This window comes from Anticarsia gemmatalis, chromosome 4 (genome assembly GCF_050436995.1).
Source record: "Anticarsia gemmatalis isolate Benzon Research Colony breed Stoneville strain chromosome 4, ilAntGemm2 primary, whole genome shotgun sequence".
NCBI lineage: Eukaryota > Metazoa > Arthropoda > Insecta > Lepidoptera > Erebidae > Anticarsia > Anticarsia gemmatalis.
Genome location: NC_134748.1, coordinates 10,821,070 through 10,834,680, shown reverse-complemented (window position 1 = coordinate 10,834,680; position 13,611 = coordinate 10,821,070).

The following is a 13,611-nucleotide window of genomic DNA, read 5'->3' as shown; positions in this document are numbered from 1 at the left end:
ATCGAACAATTGTTTCAGTGGCTGTGGTGGTGTAAGTAATGGATCCAGTTTGACTTTTCCACTTGCGCAACACAATCCAGCCGTTTCTCTTTTAAACTTTAACGCATTACAATATCGGCATACAGTCGTCATTGGTCCAATATCTAAATTTTCATCATTACTGTAGTTCGCAGTGGGATCATATTGGAATGCCAAGCGATTGTATGATGCCAATGATCTTCGTGTGCTCACGCGCTGTCTTAATCGGGCATTTTCTCTTATTATATTTTGTCTTACTTCGCTTAAGTTCTGTGAATACACTTGTTGCTGGCTTGCATGTCTTGTGCGGCGGCCGATGTTCGCACGTCGTCCTCTAGGCATTTTGGACTATGGACAGAGTAGTGAATTTAACCTCAAATGCACGATCCACATAATTTACACAGTTTAACTTACCACCTTAAAGACAAAATGCCTGCTGTTGAAATCGAATAAAAATCTGCACAATACACGTAATTGATTTGTTGGTTTCCAATTAAAATGTTAGGAAACGAATAACTTATATTTTTTACTTTTTTGAACACAATACCGTTTTTTCACATGAAATTCTCTGTCAAACAATATATCACGCACCGGCACCATCTACAATGAGTAGCTGTCAAATAAAAATATTAAAAGAAATACGATACAAATATTGGTATGTAGTACATGCTATTTATCAGAGATGGCGCTGTATGAGAAAAATGATTTTCTCTGTTTTTTCGCCTTTCTGTTGAATTTTTTCCTGAATTTTCTTTGCTATAAACCTCGCGGAGCTCGAGACCTTTCCAACGAATCCAAAACCGTGGAAATCGGTTCGTGCGTTCTGGAGTTATAGCGTCAGGAAGGAAAACCCGACTTATTTTTATATAGTAGATTTCGTTTTGTGATTAAGAGATGAAGAAACATTTTTTTATGTTTTATATTTGAAAAGGAAAAAAATATTGCATTTCACAACAGTAATGAATTCATTTTGAATACAAAAATGAAGTGTCATTTAGTTGAACTTCTCTAAGTATATGAAAGTGAATCCAAAGTAAATACTGAATCGAAGCGTTATACGTGTCCGCAAATTATTCGAAGATTCATTGAAGTGCTCTTTGGTAAACCACATTTTTTGTTTTTTGGTCTGACGTTAACACAAACAAAGCGGATGGTTTACCAACTCGTGAACACGCAACGTATAACTGTCCATGTGAAAAACAATGATTCTCTAAATTTATCCCGCAAACACTAAGCGATTGGCCTTGCGACTTGTTAATTGTCATTGCGAACGCAAGGCGAACTGGAAATTGTAATCGTTTGAAGTCAAACGGAAGATCGGTTGGAATCATTGGTATTCGAGGAATACATACATTTTCACCTGCGTACTTTCCGTTAATGATGGTTGCCTCAATCAAATTCGACATAAGTCTTTTTACCGCAAGTCGAGTACCGTTGCAAAGTCGCGGTGGATTCAAATTACGCAATATCATAATAACTGTACCAACTTTGAGTTGCAAGTTATGTGGTGGAAATCCTGGTAACTCCAGAGAGTTCAAAAACTCCGTCGGATAATTTACTACTTCATCGAGATTTGTTATAGAATCAACGGATTTGTATGTCACCAAATCGCCTGCTATTTTTGATTGAATGGTGAAATTCAGTGCGTGTACATCATTATTCTTTGCGGCAAGAATTGCTCGTTCACTTAACCAAGCATAATTCTGATAATTCTCACTAATGTTTGGAAAAACATTTTCAATAAGAGCTAATTGAGAGTCTACAAATCGACAAAAGTCGTTGGTAAGAGTAATTAATCCAGATGTCGCATATTAATCCAGATGTCGCATCAACTGGGACTTTTCCATTTCCAACAGCTAACAATTGTTTGGAAAATTGTGCAGCACTTTGATCATTTTGAAGTTGAACTCTCATATTAATGGTTAGCGATAATGTTTTTACGTTATTCCATAAAGGTGATGCCTTCAGGCAAGCATTCAATTCATCTGCAGGCGTTCCACGGGGAATTACTGGCAAAGTCTGCCTGAAATCGCCTGCCAACAATATCATCAAGCCGCCAAAGATGTTGTTATTTCGCCGAAGATCCTTCAGTGTCAAGTTAAGTGCTTCAAGTGATTTCTTATGTGCCATTGTGCACTCATCCCAAACAATGAGCTTGCATTGCATCAACAATTTTGCCATTGCACTGGATCGGGAAATATTGCATGTTGGAGTATCAATTGTGTTTAAATTGAGTGGCAACTTAAGCGCAGAATGTGCAGTACGACCGCCATCTAGAAGAGTCGCCGCAATTCCAGATGATGCTAACGCCAAAGCTATGTCACATCTTGATCGAATATTGGCCAAAATCAATGAAATGACAAATGTTTTCCCTGTCCCTCCAGGTGCGTCCAGGAAGAATAGACCACCAGTATTATTGTCCACCGCTTGTATTAATGTTTCGTATACTTGTTTTTGCTGTTCATTCAGTAACGGCACATTATTTTGAACAAATTCCTGAAATGTATCAACATTGTATTGCAGCTCTCGATTTAATTCTTGGTTGAATGCATCGTGCATCGATCGATTTGGCGCAATCATTCCTACTTCAATCAGTAGCTTGTTTGCAATAGTCAAGCATTGATCCTCAATCAGAATCAATCCTTCATTGTAGATTTCATCGGTTATTTGCATGTCAGGATTATTCGTTTGAATGCGCAAACGATGCAAGATATCTTCACATATGTCGTCTTTGTATTTGTTCCATAACTGCATTGGTTGTGAAGGAAAACATGTGGTGATGATAATTGCGAACAGCGTTCGTATTTGGTACGCATTTGATGAAACAACTGAATCGGCAAGTGTTAAATCCCAATGAGAATCGTTCTCCAGCAAACCCAATAGTTGACATGCTTCTCGATATGTTTGGCATTGGTGGCCATTCACAGTTTTCAAATGCGCAAATGATTTTGGTCCACGTACATTTACCAACAGCAGTCGCAAATAAAAACATTCATCATTTCTAGGATGAACAGTATACATACGACCTAGTGCATCAGAGGAAAACACCTGTGGCCAATCTGGAACTGGGGTGCCTTGTTTGCGACGTTGGAATTTCTTTGTTGATTGATTCCAAGTGTAATACTTGGGCATTTCAACGTACATCAGCGTCGCTGCGAATGGATCTGTTTCACACATTGAAAAGAAGCTAGTCAATGTTGTCGATGGTGGTCTCTCAGCTCGTTGTGCGGCATTAGCCTCAGTGAAGTAAACTCTTTGGCCATTTTCCAAATGCACTGCTAAATGTACAACTGTGGGATATCTTTCATGAATTTGAAATGACAATAATCGCCACAGTGCTTCATTAGTACTGACGTATCTGCCCATTTGGAAGTTGCTGATTTCGTCATTCGCATTTTCCGACGCAATACCAAACACAGCCATGTCGCTGCCTTTTGTGACGTACTTGCACAAATATTTGATTGATTTGGCCGAATGACAACTCTCAACGTTTGCATGTGTTTCGAAAATTCGTGATAGCAGCGGGCAATATGGTACAATGAATTCATTTCCGATCTCAATCTCTTGATTTTGAACTTTGACTTTAATAGTTCGACCATTATCTTCTTTTGAACGCCGACGATAAACTGGATATCCATCGTGCCCTGTGACTGTTTCAGCAACTAACGGTCGCGGATATCGTTTTGTGCACTTTCCATCAGCCATGCAAGGCGATAATGGATTCAAAGCACCGCACGGTCCATGCACCATCTGCGTCGTCACAATGTCGTGTAGATGGGGATCAGTGACTGGATCAGGAATTTCAGCTGATATGATGTCATCCACTTCATTTGAATGTAATTTGTTCAGCAACCAAATTAGGATATGAGCATGCGGTAGTCCACGCTTCTGCCATTCCACCGAGTACATATAACAACGTGTGTCACCAAAAACTCGATACTTAGTAAGCACATCCATCATAACTTTGAGTTTTTGCTGAAATACTCTGGCGATTATGTCATGGCGATCTTGCGGTTTTTGTCCCGGTTCCATCTCACGTTCAATTTCCATCCACTTCGGATTGCAAGTGAACGTAATAAACAAATCCGGAGTTCCATAATTTCGCACGTACGTCATAGCGTCTTGAGCGTATTCGTGCATGTGGCGTGGGCTTCCGATATATGATGATGGAAGAATCGTCAGACGTCCAACATTCTGAACATCGCCATCTGAATGAATAGCATCACGCAAGTGTATATAGTCCTCAGATCGTAGCTTTGCCTGATTGTATCGGATGAACGCTAAACGTTCGGTCTCGACTTTGACATACATGTCGACAGCGAATTGCTGGAATAGCCGACGGCACTTCAGAATGACATTCTCCTCATGTGTACGAATCATCAAACGATACGCATAGTAATTCATTGCGCTTAGATTTTTATTCGTTGATACACCTGAAAATGCAAAATTAAATGAATTGTTAATAGAAACCAATAATAGCAATATAATTAGTGTGTGAATATTTTACCTGTAATTGGATCGACCATCTTCAACGTGATGTCGTATCCGTCTTGCCCTTGCCAATAAATGATTGGATATTGTAACGCATCGTACAAACGATGTGTCTCGTTTACACGATGCATGATATTGCTTCTTCGCTGAACGACAATGTCTCGCGATTTAGTTGGATCGCCAACAATAATTGCAGCAACATCATTAACGGTGGGTGCATTGAATCTTCGCACGTGTTCACCTGTTGGGGTACAATCCGCTCTTATGACAAATTTGTGCGTATCCGATGGCATTTGTTCCAATGCTGTTTTGAACATATTAACCACAGCGTTATTAGCGTGAAAAAATGCTTGCAACTGTTCTATAATTCGTCTCTTTAACTGTTGTGTTCCCTGTATATTGCAACGCACATTCAGCTGATCCACCATCGACGAAATAAAATATATTTGCAGAAATTGATGCGGCTCATCCGGTGATGGCACCATTGAACCATGCAAATGATATATTTGTCCTTGTATCTGTAATTGCAAACAATCATTTGTTGAAGAATACGGTGTAACTTCTGATCGTGTGATGGTGTAGTGTTTGGTGTATATGTAGTTTTTATTGTTGCAATTCATTTTGTTAGTGTGAGTGATTGGTTCTGTGTGTTGTATCTTTTACCTTGCAAGTCGGCATAAAGCCGCCTTCTCGAATGATATTAGCTCCAAAGGAAGTCATGCGAAAGCAGTTATTGTATTCAAGGATGTGTTGAAGAAAATGGTAGGAATCGTGATCACTTCCATCGAACAATTGTTTCAGTGGCTGTGGTGGTGTAAGTAATGGATCCAGTTTGACTTTTCCACTTGCGCAACACAATCCAGCCGTTTCTCTTTTAAACTTTAACGCATTACAATATCGGCATACAGTCGTCATTGGTCCAATATCTAAATTTTCATCATTACTGTAGTTCGCAGTGGGATCATATTGGAATGCCAAGCGATTGTATGATGCCAATGATCTTCGTGTGCTCACGCGCTGTCTTAATCGGGCATTTTCTCTTATTATATTTTGTCTTACTTCGCTTAAGTTCTGTGAATACACTTGTTGCTGGCTTGCATGTCTTGTGCGGCGGCCGATGTTCGCACGTCGTCCTCTAGGCATTTTGGACTATGGACAGAGTAGTGAATTTAACCTCAAATGCACGATCCACATAATTTACACAGTTTAACTTACCACCTTAAAGACAAAATGCCTGCTGTTGAAATCGAATAAAAATCTGCACAATACACGTAATTGATTTGTTGGTTTCCAATTAAAATGTTAGGAAACGAATAACTTATATTTTTTACTTTTTTGAACACAATACCGTTTTTTCACATGAAATTCTCTGTCAAACAATATATCACGCACCGGCACCATCTACAATGAGTAGCTGTCAAATAAAAATATTAAAAGAAATACGATACAAATATTGGTATGTAGTACATGCTATTTATCAGAGATGGCGCTGTATGAGAAAAATGATTTTCTCTGTTTTTTCGCCTTTCTGTTGAATTTTTTCCTGAATTTTCTTTGCTATAAACCTCGCGGAGCTCGAGACCTTTCCAACGAATCCAAAACCGTGGAAATCGGTTCGTGCGTTCTGGAGTTATAGCGTCAGGAAGGAAAACCCGACTTATTTTTATATAGTAGATTATTTGTCTCGCAGCGCTCTTCAATAATCCTTGAAACGAATATTGTTTTTTAGATATACCCTTTCCTTTCCTTTATAATTAATTGGAGTAACTAATTCAAAGATTAATAATCTTTGAATTAGTTACTTCAATTATCCGACTTTACATCCGTTTGTACAGAATCTACGGATAACATAAAGCAGAACTTCTGGAGTCTCACTTATACTGGAAATTACTTTGAAAGTCTACAGACAAAGTCTGCTTTCACTTACTTTTGTAATAATAAACATTTGTTACTCACGAGTCGTTAAACTTCAATTATAAAGTAGAGTGGAAATCTAGAATTCTAATTATAGAGCCTAGAATTAAAACTAAGTAACACTTTCGAATTTATATTTTTTTTATTAACATCTAGCGAGCCGCACCGACTTTGCAGGTTTAAACAGTTATTTTACAAAAAAACATTTACAACTTTTACACATAAACCTTCGGATCAAAATCCGTTAAAGATCTAGACAAACATACAGACATATGGACAGACGTGGGAAGCGACTTAAGCTTTATACTATGTAGTGACTTCGGGATATACCCAAGAAACGCTGGCGTGACGATCTAAATGCCTTTGATAGTAACTTGACACGCAAATCAGGCGATAGGGGTGCCTGGAAAAAGATGGGAAAGGCTTTTGCCCAGCAGAAGGACAGAATACAGGCTAACAAAAAAAAAAACACTTTCGAAAGCGAACGAGCTTTGCGAATTCGAAATACTAACAATAATAAGTAAAATAAATTTTACTGTAGCACTTATTTTCATAGAGGAAACTTACAAAATAGCTGCGTAAGTGGGTGATTAATGTTCTGCTTTATATATACCGGCCTTATAAGATATAACATACACTAGGTATTTGTGTGGCCTACTTACCGAGCCCGGTCTAGCTAACTAAGTGTTTGATAGTGTGCCAAAAAACTTTCATACCGATAGCCTGAATAAGGAAAATAAATTACCTTCTTATACAGAAACAGCTAGTTATTATGTTTCTATGATTTGTTGATTTTTGTTTCCTGTAAAATTTATAAGAGCGTATACATAACGGTGACCTTTTTTAAACACCTACACATGACTGTATTGTTATCTTACGCTACCGATAAATGCGGCTCGATGCGACGAAATATTATTATGACAAAATGCAGATAAATTTATCAAGTTGCTGACGCCTATGTACCTATACATGATAGCTTGTTATTTCGCTCCTTTTCGTAGTCTTTTCATTCGTCGCAGGTGTAGGACGACATTCTAGGTAACACTTTATTTTTTAAATTTAATAAGAATTCTTACTAATCTGTCAACAATTGACTAGGTTCATATAAAGATAATTTAACAAAAATGTCCAAAAAAAATTACATCTAAGTCCGGTTAAGCTTATTGTCATTCGTGCGTTTCTTCACAACGATATGCTTATCGTTAAACATCTAACTTTAGGTACTCATAGTCCATTTCCACGCGTGTAAGCTGCCAGTTGTGAACACGTTCTAAGATAATACCATTCTACGTTCAAAAGCAATAAATTACATGTTATTCCGGTATTTTCAGCGCTTCTATTTGCTAGCACTACACAAATTCAGGTGCATGTTCATGTTATGCATTCTGTTTAGTTCGGCGTGGCGTATTTTGAAATACGAGTAAAATATAGGCGAGTATTGCTTTAGACGTGGAACTATTTGATTCACATACTACCTGGGATCTGTCTGCATGCAAGCTTTATTTAATGTATATTGTAACATTTTGAATATTTGGTAGGGAAAATTAAGGTTTGGTATACTGATGCCAGAAGTATTTTCTTTTCAATCATGTTATTCTTGCTTGATAAGAAGTGTGGATAAGAAAATAAGGTGCAATCACATTTCTTTATCAAAAAAATAAAAAGACAGTATCTAAAGAAGCTATAAAATAAACCGTTCCAATATCTTAAAACAGGATAAATAAACATTCTAGGCTTTATATTATTATTATTCGTTTTGCAATATACTTTCACAACGCAGAGTGCAAGAGTGTCCATAAATCTTGTTAGAATCCTCGCGAATAGTAGCGGTAAAAGACAAGAATAAAATAAAGCGAGGAAACGCAAGTTTAACGTAATTTAGCTTTAAGTTTCTTTTTATTTTCACATTAATATTATAGCTGGCGAACTTAATAAGGTAATTTCCGGGTACGTTGCCGCAACTTTGTTCGTTAATCAATAGTTATATTACAATGTTGTAATGACGGCTGAAATTCAACGGATTAATCGTTACTTAATTTACATAATAATATGATATTTATACTCGATTTCCACAATGTATAAACTGTTTAACTATAATTTGCTTTCGTGCTAATTCTATAATACGTATAATAGCTGATAATGTTATACGTTGGGTAAAGTTTACAGTAGTAAAATTAATACGGTCTTAAACTAGAACCCTAAAGGGTCAATTAGCAATATGTCTTTGGCTCGAAACTTTCTCTGTACCTATTCCGAACTACGGGTACTTCGTTAAGCCGACCCTTGTTCACTCAACAACGTCGAAATATTCTCGTATCCCTGTGGGACGACAGCCGTGTTGAACTACAGCCCTCTAGGCAGACTCAGTAACAATCAACATCAATTAAAACCGATACGGGACTTCGAATGTTTACATCCGTACGTGGAACAAATGAAAAATACCGAACGGAGCGAAAAATTGTCTCTCGACCAAAACTAACAATATCTATCGACGCAAACATATCGTGTGCGAGTCGTCGATTCGTCAAACGACTGACATTCCATTACATACAAACACATACGTTGTTATATGATGGATTTTTGTACAGCTGAACTATATAAAACGCGCGACTTCCCTCGCGTGACAATATACTACCACTCAACCCTCGGGAAATATTATAATTTGATTTATTTGGGCATTAAATAGGCCGCGCGGCTCCAGAATGAGAATGAAATGTGCCGACTCGGTTAGTTAAATAGTTGGGAAACCATTTCCCTTTGCTGTAACTTTTTAAGGCTGTCAGCCTCATGAAGATTTATTACGAATACTTAATTAAAAAGAATAACTGTTTCATTTCTAAATAAGTTTCAAAGTAAAAACTATCGTAATTAATCAAATGAACAAGTTATAGTATTGTTTTACTCGTAGTTAAAAGTTATAAGTCAAAAATATAAAATTAACTGTACAGGTCGCCTAGGACGAACGCCACACTGAATTGACTTTCACATGAATTTATAAGTGAGAGTAAATACAGCCGAAATTCTATGTTATTGGACAAGTGAAATTAGTTTTTTCAGTGGGATATTATTCAAGATTCCATATATTTTTATTTTAGAACAAGAATTATGTGTTTTTACTGTATAATAGATTCAATTTATAGGCGACTCTGAGAATGGCATACTATTTAAAATAAATGTAACTTGTGTATTTTATCTATTTGATCAGCTATGTTTATTTTTCATATATATTTCTGTAATGGTTACAAAGCTACCTAATTCCTAAGCTGAAAAGTATCTCAACTTAATTTAATTATCACCAAGCAGTTGTTGTTTAGAAACTTTAATATTAATGACACGGAAACAATTCCCTTATTTATGAAGGGACCGCTTAATAGACGATGGGGTCCCTTGTACTTAGATGTGAATGGTGAAATACTCTATTTGTTGTTGTAGTTGGTCTATAAAAATAGAACAAAATATATTCTCCTAACAAAGTTGTTGCAACTTTTATTTGTTTAAAACCGCTGTATCAATATCACTTCGATATAAATGCGTTTCATATTTTCCATTCCACAGAGAAATAGTTTTCACACTCGGATTGCATTTCCAATATCGAGGTAATCCCGTAGAGTCGGCTACGGACTACGGGCTACACGTTCCGTAGCCTCGTAGCACTCGTAGCACTGGGGTGCAGTAATGCAATCATTACGGCCGACTTGTACCGAACGTTCAAGTTAATTAAAGGTTTAACCTTTACCACTTGTTCCGTGATTTTAGATGTGGACGTATGAAGAATTATTAGACCAGTAAATTGTTTGACTATTCATCGTAGAGTTCGATATGCAAATAAAATAAAGAGACCCGGATTCCCCACTTTAAAATCTCCACAAGAAAGCTTAACATGTGGTGTTATGGTAGTTATTTTCATGCATTTTCTAATTGTATAATCCCCGGTTTATGAGGTGCATTTTACGGTAGTTTATCTAGTAAATAGCGTTAAAGCTCATATAAATATGACAGTTTGAATGGATAAACTACCGCCAAATGTGCCTCAGGAGTAGGGCATAAGTCACATTATGTAGCAGATAGTTTATCTCACACTTATACATAAACTATGAAACTGGTACTAAGAGTACTTTTGGTACTTCAAAATAAATATAAAGTAAGAAATGTATTACAGCTCGCTTAACTTTAGATGAAATGCAAATCTGCATGAACAAGTTTTGTAAAACCCTCTCAAAGAGTGTGAATTTGTTCGACCACGGCGGCGGATTACTGCCTTTACCCTTATCAATATGGAAAAAAAGACGGTCCTAAGCGTTTACCCTGTACCCAATTTATTATAATTACTAGCTTTTGAACGTGGTTTTATCTGCATATTTTTTTGTACCACCCTAGGTGGGTAAGTAGTCAGTTTTTAATGTATCACCCTACCGAATTAATTTCAATAGATTCAGTTTAGTTAGTTCATTAGAGCGTAGCTGATAAATAAACCTACAGTTTACTGTGATGAACTTTATGGTGTTCTCTCAATGCACGACCTTAGTCATTCTATTAAATACTTTTATGTTATTACAATATATCCCACAGCCCTTAGCCCGTCTTTAGCGATTTCGTTATGTATAAACTTTCTCGCAATTTTCGTAAAACATTTAGGTACGAGTATAAAGCTTTAGCTTTACGTAATATTAATATTACTATAGTTCAGTACAGATTGAGGCTCAGAAACTCAAAGTTTTGACCGCAACTGTAAACTTGTCTGACTATTCTCACTATTGTCTATAGTTCCTCAGAGATCAGACGTTCTCACTTCGTATCAATTAATGAAATACTAATTAATCGCGTCAGCTTTACAGCTTACGCCGGAATCTGGATCCATTTCACTTGGGAGCAGACTTGTGTTTCTGCTATTAGTTAGTTCAATTTATCTAGATTTACTAATAATACGCAGATATAAATCTATATTGATTTGAAGCTTTCTTTGTTTGTTTTGATATTGATGTTTCATTGTATGAATGTAGTAAAAAATGCATCTTATGTTAAAAAAGTTAGGCTGTTTTTAAGTCAAAATGGTTAATATTGATTTAGATAACATTCGGAAGGTCATAAATATAGCCGATTTATCAACACTTTAAACTTAAATAGCTATAGCGTTCTCTTGGCCTTATAACGAAATCTAAGGATTCAAGTAAATCTTTCTACAAGTTATTTGCTAATTATCTGCTTAGCGCCCTGTTCGTAAAATGTTAAATCTTCAGCAATGAAAAACTTTATACAAATAACTTTGAGTAGATATTACGCTGCAAGTTGTTCCAATGTGTGAGTCATCATACACGTATGTACGTGTTCAAGAGATATAGTATGTTGTCTAGTAATTAAGGTCAGAACACTATTATCATCCCGGGGGCTCTGCGAAACGGAGATTACTGGAGCGTGAATGATGTATAAGTTTGACCATGCTACTGAAAATATATCTACAGACATCAATATTTATGAAACAAACTGTTTGTTTACTTTAAATTGATTTCACTATAAACATTACTTGGAATCGTACTCGATTTAACTAAAACAATTTGTTGTTTTCATTCTTATACAGAGGTTTGATTTATTTATAAGCGTGATGTTTATCACAAATTTTAAACTGTTTATTATATACAGATTGTCCCAGTTTGACCAAATTTCTAAGATTTTCTTAAATATCCATAATTGTCATATTGCACGGGATATTTTTTTTCAAATTTTTCTCATGACGAGTACAGTCTATCCTGTTACCCCGTTACGGCTTTACGTTGAGTTCTAAGACACTCTGTATAATACCTACCTTAGAATGTCTTACGTTCCGGCGCAGGTTACAATGGCCGAGATCGTAACCTGACTGAATCAGCGATGACAGGACGCGGTGTACCTACATTAGGCAGGCAAATGTACATCTACCCTCATATTTCGATTTCTCCAACTTTGTGCCGGTGATTTTACTATTTATATTACGTAGAAAGATCGTAGTAATAGTGTTTCAAGTGAGTATTGACATTACTTAAGAAATAAATATATGAAGTATATAATATAATTATGTGTATTGTGTACACGTGTGTCAGGTGTGTGTGGGAACAGACTGCCAGACGCCTAGATTATATTGCTAGGAGACCGTAAGGAAAATGTGTTATCTAATCATATTATTGAAGAACTTATATCAGACGCGTGGAACTGTTTTAAGTTAAAGGTAAGTGAGTATAACGTTTAGTGTGTTATGCAAATAATAGCATGAATAACGTAGTTATTATACTAAAAGTTGAATGTGTTATATCTATATTATGTGTCTACAGTTTACTTATATTCTAACTTACATATAAATCTATTTATCTAGCTAACCCGCGCAGCTCCGCTCACGCTTTCTTGTTTTTATTTAATACCGCGCATTTTCAAATTTATTCACCACTAGCTGACCCGCGCAACTTCGCTTGCGTCACCGAAGAAAGAATGGGTCATAATTTTCCCCGTTTTTGTAACATTTTTGCTACTCCGCTCCTAATGCCCGTAGCGTGATGTTATATAGCCTATAGCCTTCCTCGATAAATGGGACCAGTAGTTCCTGAGATTAGCGCGTTCAAACAAACAAACAAACTCTTCAGCTTTATTATATTAGTATAGATTTACACCTTCTCTGGACTTCCACAAATAATTCAAGACCAAAATTAGCCAAATCGATCCAGCCGTTCTCGAGTTTTAGCGAGACTAACGAACAGCAATTAATTTATATATACATATATATACATTGTTTCACACACTTTAATAAAAAATGTATTTATTTGTTAGTCGTGCTTCAACGAAGAAAAAAAAATAAGTTAACAAATATAATCCGATTTATCATAAATCTGTTACGTGCTCACAAAATAAATTATTTGATTGATCATTATATTTCACGTGAAAGTTTTCCAGAATATATTAATGTGGATATTCGGCTTAAATAAATTGTTAATTTGTTTCATCACTATGTTCATTATAAATTCAAAAAACAAATTAAAATTTTGTTCTACGCGTAGTTTGGCATAATAACATACCTGTTTAAATTGGATATAGGCCTGTGAGGTTAAGCTCATTTTATTGTTCAAATTTCATTAAAAATGTTCGCAAAAAATCTAATTTGGAAGGTAATTTGTTTGCCCCTGAGTATCGAATTTTCAAATTAGGCTATATTTTTTACGTGTCGTA